Here is a 13,888-nt window from a genome sequence, read left to right on the forward strand (position 1 = left end):
TGGATGATGGTGGTGGTGGGTGGTGGTGGTGGCAGGTGGTGGTGGTGGCAGGTGAGTGGCAGGTGGTGGTGGTGGGTGGCTAGTGGTGGCAGGTGGTGGATGGTGGTGGTGGTAAGTGGTGGTGGCAGGCGGTGGATGGTAATGGCAAGTGGTGGGTGGTGGCGGTTGGATGGCAGGTGGGTGGTGGGTAGTGGTAGTGGTGGTGGCGGCGGAGGCGGAGGCAGAAGACGGTGGTAGAAAATGGTGGCGGGTGGTGGCTAGTGTTGGGTGGTAAAAAAAAAAAAAAAACTGAAAACTCAAAATGGAAACACATTTTTTGTGTTTTCATTTTTTGGCCAAATTTATAAACTGAGACCACTGATTTATAAATCAAAAATTTTACCAAACAAGTTTTTATTTGAGTTTTTTAAATTTTTGTAAATATAAACAGAAAACTGAAAACATAAATGTTACCAAACAGCACCTAAATAAAGCTGGAATTTTGGTTCAATGCTTTATCCTTACTTCCAACTAAAGAAATTGTGAGTCCTAATGTCCCCAACCTTTATTTTTGTACCTATATAGATATAACAATTAAAATAAAATAATTCACTCTCACCTAAAGCAAAAGTTTCAAGGAAGAGTCCATGTGTGTTTTAAACTTATTTCTTTAAGTTATTTTGAAAACCTTGTTTTAAAAATACAATTTTAAATTTGAAGTCATATTTTAAATACACAATTTTTTTTTAAAAAAAAAAATTGTGAAACTGTTCACCTAACCTTTATTATATTTTACTCCCTTTGCGTGTTTCTCTCAACTCGCTATGAAGGTCCCATGACTTGTGCTGTTTGATAGGAGTGTAACACACTTGGAACTCATGGTTGGTTTTGAGTCAAGTTTGGATGGAACCATCTCATTGTCTAACTAATTGAAAAGTGTGTATTCTTTACCTAGTGTGAATAAATTTATTATCTGATTGGTGTAGGTTTTTACAAATTCGAATTTGATATTAAAAAGCATAAACTAAAAACATTTATTTTTCTATTTTGCTAGTTGTTTTTTAAGCTTATAAAAGCTATTTTTATCTCATAAATTGTAAGTGAAATTAATACCAAACACTATATATATATATTTAAAAAAAAAAAAAAAACTATAAGCATCTCCATAAGATGCACTGTAAATAAGGTTTTTGTATTTAAATAGTTTTTTGAAATCTTGTATTGAACACATAACTTAAATTTAAAATTGTATTTTAGAAACACTTCACAAACAAGTTTGAAAAATAAATTGAATTTAGGAAATTTAATAAAAAATTACTTGGGTTTGACTAGAAAATTTAATCAAAACAGTGTGTACTATAGGCAAGTTATGATATTTGCAATGTTGATCATCATAAATGTCATAACTAAATCTTTTTTGGTCATAACTAAAATAAAATAATTCATAACTAAATATCACATAAGATATAACTAATTAAAGACTTTTATGATCATAACTAATATCACAATGAGCCATAATAAAGTCATAATTAGCATCACAATAGATCATAACCAAAAATCACAAACGTTATAACTGGGACGTATGATACACATCCGAAATAAATTATAAAATTTTCAATAAGCTCAGTTTACGTTTGTTAACGTTATTAGTTTTCTATATTTATAATAGAGAACGTAAATATTTATTTTTTCACAAAAACAAAAAGCATTAGGAGTTTATGGCCTGAGGGATGGAGATGATGAAATCAAAACATATTTTGAAAATAATTGAAATAACCTTCTTTTTTTTTTTTTTGTCTCAAATTTTAAAATTGTTGCTACTTTTTAAAAACAAAAAATCTAAATGGATTTTTGTTTTTAGATTAAAGTTGTTTTTGTTTTTACGTTAGTCTTTATAGTTTAAGTGAAATGTCACTTTTAAGCCAAGTTTGGCAAGTTGAAAAAAAATCAAAAAATCAAAAAAGTTACTCAAAAAGTTAAAAAGTTATCACTATTCATCAAAAGTCAAAAATTATGGCTGTACAACTCCCAATCCTAATTTTCCTCTATACACTAATTTATACAATTTTTTAATACATATTTTTCCATAAAAAGTCAAAAAATTAATCCAAACATCCATATTTTTTTCCTTAATTTTTTAGTCCAAAAAGAAAAAAATTGCACTTATTTAGGACACCCTAAACAACCCCCTCCGTAGTCTCAATTTGAACAATTTAATATCAACATTTTCAATTTTATTGCAATGTGATTTCTTCGTTACTTACTGTTAGAATTTAGAACGAAAATAAAACATATATAAAATTACAATGACCAAAGTAGAATTCAAACCACATTGGTCCCATAATTTTGCACGTGATTCATCAACTTTGCAACATTAAGAGATAAATTCATAAACTTTTACATCAAATTGAGATTATTTTTAAAATTTACCATTAAAATGTTATTTTTCCTAAGTAAATTACATTTATTTAAGAATGTGAGATTCTCTTAGGAATAGAATTCTCACTATATTTTTGGCTACAGGTTATAAAGTTTATTTTTTAAACTTTTCTTTTTAGTCTTTGATAAACTTTTTTTTAAGGCTTCGTTTGGAATGTGGGTTAATTTTTCGACTTTTTTGATTTTCTGACTATTTTAACTTTGGTCTAAAAAGCCTTGTTTGGAATATGCTTTTGAATTTTTTGACTTTTGTGAGAGAAAAAATAAAATAATTATAATTTAAATGTGACATTTTTTAACCTGAGATTAAAAAATCTATTTTATTTTTTTTTTTGACTATTTTAACACCAACCCACCCCAATCCAATTTCCCAAACCCAAAATCCAATTTTCCAAACCCAATGCTAACTTTGAATAAAAAAATATCTTCTTTTTTTTTTTTTTTTTTTTTTTCAGAAAGTATAGTGACAATGAATAGTTAAAAAAAAGTTACGAATATATATATATATATATATATATATTTAAAAGTGAGAGTGAGGTGGATAAATTTCTTGGTGACAAATTTCTTGGTCAATTTGTTATTGTTAGAACAATAAAGTTATTAAAAATACAAATTTAATAAATTTTAGAAAAGACAGCCAACTTTTTTTTAATGGCTTATATTCCTTTGAATAATGTTTGGGACCCCCTTTGGGGTCACCCCCTCACCCCCCTTTGCCACGTGGCAGGTGGTGATTGGAGGAGCAGGAAAAAAAAGAAAAAGAAAAAAAAAATGTAACCAATGAGAGAGAGAGGGGGTCAAAGGGAGTGGGGGGAAAAGGGGGAATGAATCATTGTTGTATTCCTTTTTAGTGAAATTAAAAAAAAAAATTGAAAATTTTAATATTTTCAATGTTAGATTTAAGATGTAAAAAAGTGATGTACAATAGGTGATGCACCAATAAGCTTTAAAATGTGACTTTGTAAACTGTTTAGTCTCTTTTTTTTTTCTTTTTTTTAAAAAATTTTTTATGAATCCAAAGGTCCCATTAAAAAAAAAGTTACACAAAAAAGTAGTCACTTACGCATCTGTTCTTCATTTTTGAGGAATAAAAGTGAATTTCTCTAAATGTGAAATTACACATTTAGACAATCTGCACTATAGAGGTTTTGGTTTTCCTTCTTCTGGAACAAATCCCCCAGTACAAACAAAAACATAACATTCTAATGTAATACACTACAAAACTCCTTAGTGTATTTTTTCTAAATGTAATACCGTAGCACACCAAAGAAATTTCATAGTGTACTTTTTCTAAATGTAACACTCCAATGTAATATACAAAATTTTTTCTTAATGTGTTTTTCGCAAATCTAATATTCCAATCAATGTAATCTCAAACGTAACATTCTAATATAACACATTGCAATGTAATATACACAAAAAAAAAAATACTAAAAAACCCTTTAGTGTACTTTTTTCAAAAGTAACACTCACAATTTAAAATTATACATTTCCCCAAAGCTTACTAGGAAATTTTTGTACTCCTTTTCAAATTGTTTAAAGAATCTCACATCCTTTTGAAATGGTTTGAAGAATCACACATCCTTTTTGTGAATTGTTACATTGGAGTGTTACATTTGAAAAAAAATACACTAAGAATTTTTTGTGTGTGTTACATTAGAGTGTTATACTGAGGAGTTTTTTTTGGAGTGTTACATTTGAGAAAAGTACACTAAGGAGTTTTTTTATATGTTACATTGGAGTGTTACACTAAAGAATTTGTTTTGTTTTTTGTTTTTTGTTTTTTTTGTGTGTAATATTACATTGAAGTGTTATATTAGAGTGTTAAACAAAAGCGCACATACACGTCACCAAAAGCGCACGACAACTACCGACATCGGAAAGTAAAAGGCAACCCAACAAACTTCCAGAAAAATAAAATTGATTCCCATGTTACTAGAAAATAACATCACCAATTGCAACCAATCCACCATAGATCATTCTGCAAAAATCACACACACAAATGAAAATATAAAACGTTACCCTCTACACCATTACGAACACATAAGCAAAAAGAATCACACCAAATCCCACCAAATGGTAAATATGTAAACTATAATCATGCCGAATCAAAGAAAAATATTCCTTACCAACAAAATAGGACCAATTGATTCATAAAAAAAATACAGGACTAAATGAATCAGCATTTCCTAATTTAGGATTTATAGATAATTTTTCTTATACAATATTCAATAAAGGTAAAAATAAGCCCAATAAAAAAATAAAACTACTAAGCTGGTGTCAAAAGAAGACAAGTGTGGAAAGCTCATTTCATTTTTAGAACCAAACTAGAAAATCATATTTTCATTAGTTAGGCCTTATTTGGAAATTGATTATTATTTCAGTTATGACTTATGAGTTAGTTGTTTTTCTTATTATGAAAAGACATGCAAAAAAATAGAAAAGTGATGTAATTCGAATAAGTTAATAAACTAACAAGCTCATTTTTTTTAGATGTTGCCAAAGGAAACTTGACTTTTAAACTTTTTACAAAATAATTTATACAAAAATAGAGAGAGTGATATGATAACTTATACTAATTTTTTTGGAACTCATTACTAATATTCACACCATTACCATGTATTTGAACATGATTTCTATCTTAAGAGAGAGTAGTACGTTAAGAATTTTTTGGCTTAATTACACATTTAACTTTTATACTTTGATCTAGGTTTTATTGTAGTTTATATAATTTCAAATTATACAATTTGCTTCTCACTTTAATCAATTTTCAATTTGATTCTTCTATCTAAATTTTTGTTTCTAGATGTACTTTTTTTTTTTTTTTTTGATTGTCAAAATAGCATAAGGTTTATTAGGAAAAAGGCATGTTAATTCATATTCTAATTATATTATTAATTCATATTTTAATTATATTATTAAAACTGATGAGGACAATGTCCTACATCGCCTGCGGGAGACTCCTACTTCTACCTTATAAGCTTATTGACCCTCACCACCTTGTATGAGGCTTTTTTCCTCGAGGAGAAACAAAACCGTGAGAGGGACGACAAAGATCTGTCTCTCAACCCCAAAGCAAACAATATCTACAAAGGTATGAGAGGATAGACACGCAAAGGGAAAAGGCCTCGTGCAAGGCCGAAGGGGCAAGTATGCTTATAAGGTGGAAGTGGGAGTCCTTCCAAGGTGATGTTGGGACTTTGTCCTCATCAAAAACACTCATTCACTTTCTAAATTAATAAATACTTGACAGACAAAATTAAAATTTAATTTTTATCACTTTTTTTTATCAATTAAGACCTTGTTTGGCAATTACATGTTTTAGCTAAAAAATTAAAAAATCATTAAAAATTATCATATCACTCTCTCTATTTTTTCACATATTTTTTTTATAAAAATTTAAAAAATTAATAAAATAATCTTCTCCCAGACGAGGCTTAAGACACTTTTCCCCACAAATTTTGCTAATGATCTAAATAACTGGGCATCGTAGCTTGTTTGCTCCATCACTAGTTTCTTTCCAAGCCATCCTAACACAATATTAAAATAATAGAATTTAGGTTTAATGTTTATCCTTATTTCTCACGAAACAAATTGTGGATTACTATGATAAAAAAAATTACATTAAATTAAAAAAAGGAAAGAAAGTAAAGCCAAACACTACCTAAAGTATAATTAAATAATTTTTGAATTACAATTAAAATAATGTCATAACTAACGCCACAATGAGTCATAACTAATATTCCAATAAATCATAACTAAAAATAACAAATGTCGTAATTAGGGGTGCATATAATACACACCCCATAGAATTTCCAAGGAAAAAAAAAATACTCTCCTCATTTGGACATATTCAAATAGGGACCAATGCAAAGTTTTTAATCTTAACTAATAATAAATAATAATAAAATTTGTAATCAACAAGTGTGCAATGCCTTGGGAATTGAGTCCGGATCTTCTGTCATACATTCCTGCGGTGGTTCCTGCCGTGCTATACAAAACGACGTCGTTTTGTGTTAAACGTTTTTTTTTATTCAAAAAATAGATTTCCCCTGTTTCCCCCAATTTCTCTTTCTCTGAGTCGTGTTTCCCTCCTTTTCTCTTTCTCTGAGTCGTCCTTTCCCTATTTTCTCTTTCTCTGTATCGTCTTCTTCGCCTTTGCACCATCTATCTGAGTCAGTGAACCCTAGCAGAGAGATAGAGGCATCATGAGAGGCGACTGAAAAGGCGGAGTGAGGCACTGACACGAAAGAGATGGAGGAGCAGCGCGATGGTGAGTCCGGCGGCGATGCGATGGCGGGAAGGCCACATTGCGGCGACAGCGAGGTGTATTTCATCATCTTGCTGTTATATATATATATATATAGATTTGTTTCAGATTTACCCATTTCATTTTGATTCATAAAAAAATGTTATCTTGCTGTTATATATATATACTATATATATATATGTATATATGTATAGATTTGTTTTAGATTTTAACCCATTTCAGATTGATTCATAGATGGTTGTTATTGATTCACAAATTAAAATCTTAATCTGTTGGGGATTCAAAGATATATATGTATATATGTATATATGCAGATACGGTTGTTATTGTTTGTTTCAGATTTGTTATGATATATATGTATATATGTATAGATGGTTTATTAACCCATTTCAGATTTTAATCTGTTGCCTAGGTTTAATCTGTTAATTCAAATTCAGATTTTAATATTTTTGATTCAGATTAATTCAAATTTGATTCAGATTAATTCAAATTCGATTCAGATTTTAATTCAAATTGATTCAAATTTGATTCAGATTAACCTATGTTAATTCAAATTTGATTTGAATATATTTGATTCAGATTTTAATCTGTTAATTCAAATTCAGATTTTTGAAATCAATTAATTCAAATTTTTTCATATGAAATGGGTTCAGTAACTGAAATGGGTTCAATCACAACCTCATTTCGTCATGGGTGGTAATTCTATTCAGGTAATATTTAATAGTAATGTGGTCTTTATATGGTTAGTTTTGTGAATTAATTTCATTAAAATTGGTTTGCTTGGCAATGTAGTCGGGTGGTACTGTTTACACTTCCCAAGGTGAATCACAACCTCATTTCGTCATGGGTGGTAATTCTATTTAGGTAATACTTAATAGTTTATATCCTTTCATTGGGTTGCTTGGCATTTAATTTTTGTTATTTTTACATTGCTTTGCCTGGCAATGCAGTCGGGTGCTGCTATTTATACTTGCCAAGGTCAATCATAATCTCGTTTCATCATGGGTAGTAATTCTAATTAGGTAATTCTAATATTTATTTGTGTGCAAGTTTTTAAGAAAATGTTAAATAATGACCATGTTTTTTAGTAGAACATTTTGTTTACATACTTTATGTTGGTTGTATTTAGGATCATGGTCTTGGTGTCAATTTTTCTCAATCACAACCTCGTTTCGTCATGGGTATTAATTATAATAAGGTACTATTAATTATAATAAGGTAATATCAATGTTCGATAATGTTTCTTTTGTTTTTAAAAAATTTTGGTTACATGCTTTATATTGGTTGTATTTAGGATCATCGTCATGATATCTACATTTCTCCATCTCAACCTCGACCTCAAGTTGTTATGGGTGGTACAAGTGGTCCTCCTCTTACGTATGGTACATATGATGTGAGTCATAATTAGTGACATAGTTTACATTTAAAATGTAGTATACATTGTAATCAAAGTTTAATAGATGGTTTGGTCTATTGCAGGGAAATAAAACGCCCCAGTCAATGCCTTCTGTGTATCCCACTCACAGATCTTTTTAGGAGTTGCTTCGAGGTACAAGTGTTGAAAACTTTGCAGTCCAACTCTCGCAAGCGTCACATAGTCCTGCTGACAGTCATGTAGATGGACATCCCTGAGAAGTTTATTTTATCTTCATTTGTTTTGGACAGATGTAATTTGTGTTGGACATATTTGGACAGTTTTCTTTTATTTTGGACAGATTTGGTGTCATGTATGTTCGACAGATTTGGGTTGTGTCATTTTGTGTTGCATAGGTTTATAATGTTATGGACAGATTTGGAATGATATGGACATAATCTGGACAGATTTCTTTTATTTTGGACAGATTTGGTCTCATGAATGTTGGACAGATTTGGTTGTGTTATTTGGTGTTGCACAGGTTTATAATGTTGTGGACAGATATGGAATAATCTGGACAGATTTCTTTTATTTTGGATAGATTTGGTCTTATGAATGTTGGACAGATTTGGTTGTGTTATTTTGTGTTGTACATGTTTATAATCTTGTGGACAAATTTGACATAATCTGGACAGATTTCTTTTAATCTGGACAGATTTGTTTTAATTTGGAATAATGTGGACAGATTTCTTTTAATCTGGATAGATTTCTTTTATTTGGATAGATTTCTTTTATGTTGTGGACAGTTGTGTTATGTTGTGGACAAATTCAAAACATAGGTAATTTCAAACATAGGTAATTTCAGGTAAATTCAAAATAATGAAATCTGTCCACAACATTATAAGGAAATAAGGAAATATGTTAAGTTTTACATAGGTAAATTCAAAATAAGGAAATCTGTCCACAACATTATAAAATAATGAAATCGTCAAGCATAGGTAATTTCAGGTAATGTCATTCACAGAAACAAGAAAGAAGCGCATTACATTCGTCAAACATAGGTAATTCCATTAAGTTTTACATATCAACATTCATAGTTTAAGGTTTACAACATTCAAAACCCAAACACATCCACCAAAAAAAAACAAAAACAAAAACAAAAAACCAAAAAAAATAACTAAAAGGTTACATTCACTTCAGTAGTGCTATTAGCATGGTAAAACCAATCAACACTATGGTTGTGAACATAAACAGTTTCATAGCTTCTTGGTTTGCCTCAACTTGTTCCAATCTATTTATAATTTCATTGAGTTTGTCAACATCATAATCATAGCCTCTGTCATCTTCATTCTTCATATGACTAGGTTTACTTTTCCTTTGGATATTTGATGCATTCCCAGTCGAAGCCGCTCCCCACCCAAAGTACTCGCACATCCTATTTGCACACTTGAAATACAGCCTCCCTGGATTTTTCTCTGATTTTGATATGAACACTGCAGCTTCTTTTCCACAATTGCATCTTCTATTTTGCAAATATCCAGCATCAATGTTTGAACCCATTGACATGATCCTAGTAAGAGCATTTTATGATACAATCAGTCCATTACATCTTAAGACAACATTCAAACAAAGATGCAAAATAAAACACTAATCACTGATATAATAACCATTTGTCTAATAAACATTGTCATTTTCATGTTAATGTTCATTCTTAATGTCATTTTCATTCTTAATGTTCATTCCTAGTCATATACATAGTTCATGTTCATTCCTAGTTCATGTACATAGTTCATGTTCAAACTAGTATCTATACATAGTTCATGTTCATACACATAGTTCATGTTCATACACATAGTTCATGTTCTGTTTAGAGGCCACCTTTAAGTTCATTACAGTTGCAAACAGAATTCATAAAAAACTGCAGGGCCCAAATCTACCAAAAATAAAAAACCATAAAACTAAATTAAGAGAAAATAATTCCAAGGACTCTATTTTAAGCTATCTCATATGATCATTTCAGCTTTAAATTTCTAGGAATGAAAATGAATATATGTTGGTTGAACTTTCCAGCACATCAGTTTTTACTCCACTACCTAATTAAGCCAACATTAACACAATAATGCCTTTTGAAATTATCCAACTGCACATTCCAAATAAAAAATTCAGTCTATAGAGCTGAATGTACATTCATAATGCCATCTATCTCAGGAAATATTGTTACATATACAATTATGTATGCATTTTGAAAGTAAAGTCACCTGGTTGTTATGAATCTTGATAAAGAACTTAAAGTGAAATAAATGCACCAGACCAGTTGTTAAATTCAAAAGTCATTATAGTCACATGTGCAGCAATGCCATGCATAGTTGAAAATAACATCTTCCTTACATACTTAGTAAATTGTCAAAACATTTACCCCCATACAGAAGGCATAATTAGATCAAGTAGCAAATTGAAATTACTTAATTTGTGAAGATGACAGGTTAAACCAAACCCACTTCAGATACTAAAAAAGAAAAAAAACAAGCAAGCCAAAAAATCTCTGAAGAAACACCTTATCGAGATGTAATTTCAATTGAATACAATAGTCCCTCAAAACAGGGTTATGTCGCAATTGAATTTGAACTGAAAATTGAGAACGCAAAGATTAAAACACTGAATGAATCAAACCCATTATTAGAAACATACAATTTAGTAAATTTACAATGAACCAACATAAAGAAATTAATTACAAAAAAAAAAAAAAAAAAAACCAGAACTACTACTTACTGAAAGGAAGAATAGGAGCATAAATTAGGGGAAACAAAAATTTCAAAGGGGGGCCTTTGTTTGTTTCCTAGCAGCAGCCTGCCTTGGAAAATAAATTTATACATCAATATGGCCTTCCTTAATCTGGGTTCCTTAATCTGGACTCAACCATTCATAGTTCTGAAAATGAATGGTTGAGTCTTGAATTTGGTCTGGCAGCCTCAAACATTGAACAAAAAATTAAAGGATTTTATATTCCACATCTCACCATCTCTCATTATTCAGCAGTCAAATGGTGAGTAATGTCATTACTCCAATAAACTGGGAATAAAACACAAACAAAAATTGAACAGATTAATTGGGAATAAATTCGGAATAACACAAACACAAACATTTATTGGCAACAAAATTGGGAATAAATTCGGAATAACAAACACAAAATCTGTTTCAATAACAAATCAAAATGAGAATGAAGACGAACGGCCGTCGTCGTCGTCGTTTTCCCTCGCCTCACCGCTGCCTCTCATCTCCTCGTCGTTTTGCCTCTTTTCTCTATTTGTCTCACTAGGGTTCTCTTTGAGTTCTGAAGCAACATATAAGAAACGAGAGAAAAAAAAAAGGGTAAAAAACGACGTCGTTTTTGAGCACGGCAGGAACCACTGCAGGAATGTATGGCAGAAGATCCGGACTCGAGGGAATTAGCCTCCATAAATTATGTCCACTTGGGTTTTATCCAATTTAGATTTATGAGAGAGAAAAGTGAATCCATGATAAATAAATAAACTCCAAGACTACCTCTTCTCCATTGAACTATTCCAGTAATTGAATCATTGTTTATTTACATCCATCGACAAAATAAAATAGTTCAAAAGAAAGTAGGTGATATAAGAGAAAAAAGTCCAAAAGACAAACATCTTGTCAAGAAGTGCCCTTGAGTACACAAAAATGAAACTCTAAATTTTCATACAAAATAGCCTGAGGCTTAAACACATAACATCAAAAGAGAGCCATTGTGCCCCCGTCTAAAATCTTTTCTCAAGCCAATCATTGTGGTGGCGCATCAATATCGTTTCCTAAAAGGTGGTTAGTTTTGGGGTGAGCTAGTGCCCAGAAGAAAATACATTTAACAGGTTATATAAATAATCAAGATGCATATAATCATGTTATGCACTTGTTAGGATAAAATCCATATTTTATCTTTTACAACAAAAAATGTTCAATGCATGATTTCCATTCAAAGTTTCATCTACAACCATGGGGTAGTAAATCTACTATGATGTCCCAAGCAAGAGCTGCAAAACCATACGTACATATATAGATTTATATATAGAAAATAGTCCCATGTTTGCCGACTCTAAACATGACGGGGTGATGGGTATCCAAACCCTTTCCCTCTTCACTTTCACAGACTCCTGAAACAGCAGGCTTGTGGACACCCAAAATCAAGTTTTTCACATTCACCAACTCTATAAACGACATACTCGTGGACAACCAATAACCTTTTCCCACATTCGTCCGGCGATATGCACAAGGCAGGGCAATTGGGCACCTTAACTCCCCGCGCGGCTATCAGATGCAATACACAACTCAGTTCCCGAAACCCAATTCAACTACCCGGACTCATACGCTATCTACCCCCTTTGACATTTTTCAAACATCCACATGATGGTTAAATCACGTGAGAAATTAGGATGCACATGGCGTATGAGTTTTCAAATAAATTTTTCCTAAGGTTTGTTTAATCCACAACAACATTAATAGTGATAATATTTATCACATAATAAATTCTTCAATTTCACAATTTCATCATCTCCCAATCTCAAGGATTTATTTCCACAAGTTATCAAAAGTCCATATCTCAATGCCAAAGTAAACTCAATGCATTCAATTTCACCATTTAAGAGTCAATTGAACAAAATCCCTCTTATCAATTCAATTTGAAAACTAGGGTTTCATAAAATTTGGGGCTTTCCTCTCATATGCTTATATTAAGTCAATATTCATCATCAATGTCAAAATCCAAGAGAAACATTTACAATCTTTATAAAAAACATTGGGTACAAGCTCCCATTAGATTAACAACCCACTTTATTTAACAAAAATATCTCATTCATTATTATAACTAAGAAATTACCACATATATACCTCAAATCAAGAATATAAAAAGTTAAAAGTACCCCTACCTTGGACTGGTAGCTAAGAGTTGAAGACTCAACAAGAAATTTAACAAAAAACATGATCCATTCGGTGAGAATCTTGAATCAAACTTGCTCTTCACTTATCTTGAAGGATTTAAGGTGAATCTTTTAGTAAAACTTGAGGAATGTTTTTAGGGTTAGGGTTCGGAAATGGGTGATAGAGAGGGAGAAGAGTTGGAAAAAGTGAGAGAGAAAAGTGTTTGATTGACTTTTAAGTGTGTTGTCCCGACCAGACCGCTTAAGCAAATTTTTTACCTCTCGAGTGGTAAACACAAGATTCCAGAAGTTTTGCAGAGTTACAGTGAAAATACTGGGAGCCTAAATTCTACGCTCGAGCAACCATTTCATCGCTCGAGCGGTCTCGCCTGCAAACAGGCAAGATACTGGGAGCTTCTCATCTACGTTCGAGTGCCCGAATGACCACTCGAGCGGTCACTCAGAACAAACTATTACAACTTATCCTCCTTAAAGAATTTCATCCTCGAAATTTTGTAATTCCTGCCAAAATAACTCCAACCATTCCCAAGAAAGATGAATACTACATTAGCAATAACCTTAATCATCACAACATCATCAATTGCAACCCAATTCAAATCAAAATTCGCATTATGACACAAAGTTAAAATCTTTAAGAAATTAACGCTTTCCATTACTCCTTTTCATAATTCAAGATGTATATAGTGATGAACATGACAATGGAAGTTGTTTATCTAGCTATGGGGATGCTTGGGGAGATGGTTTATGGAAGGCTGTTTGGAAACTCAGAAAGTTTGTATATGTATCCCAATTCGTATCACCAAACGGGGAGTAGCCGCCCGAGGTTGAGGAGGAGGGAGACGTAGGCTAACATGTCTCTAAACAGAATTTCAAATTTTCTATTCTGTTGTTTTCTTCTATGTC

Source organism: Camellia sinensis, chromosome 9, assembly GCF_055761805.1.
Source record: "Camellia sinensis isolate YWXY chromosome 9, ASM5576180v1, whole genome shotgun sequence".
Classification (NCBI taxonomy): Eukaryota; Viridiplantae; Streptophyta; class Magnoliopsida; order Ericales; family Theaceae; genus Camellia; species Camellia sinensis.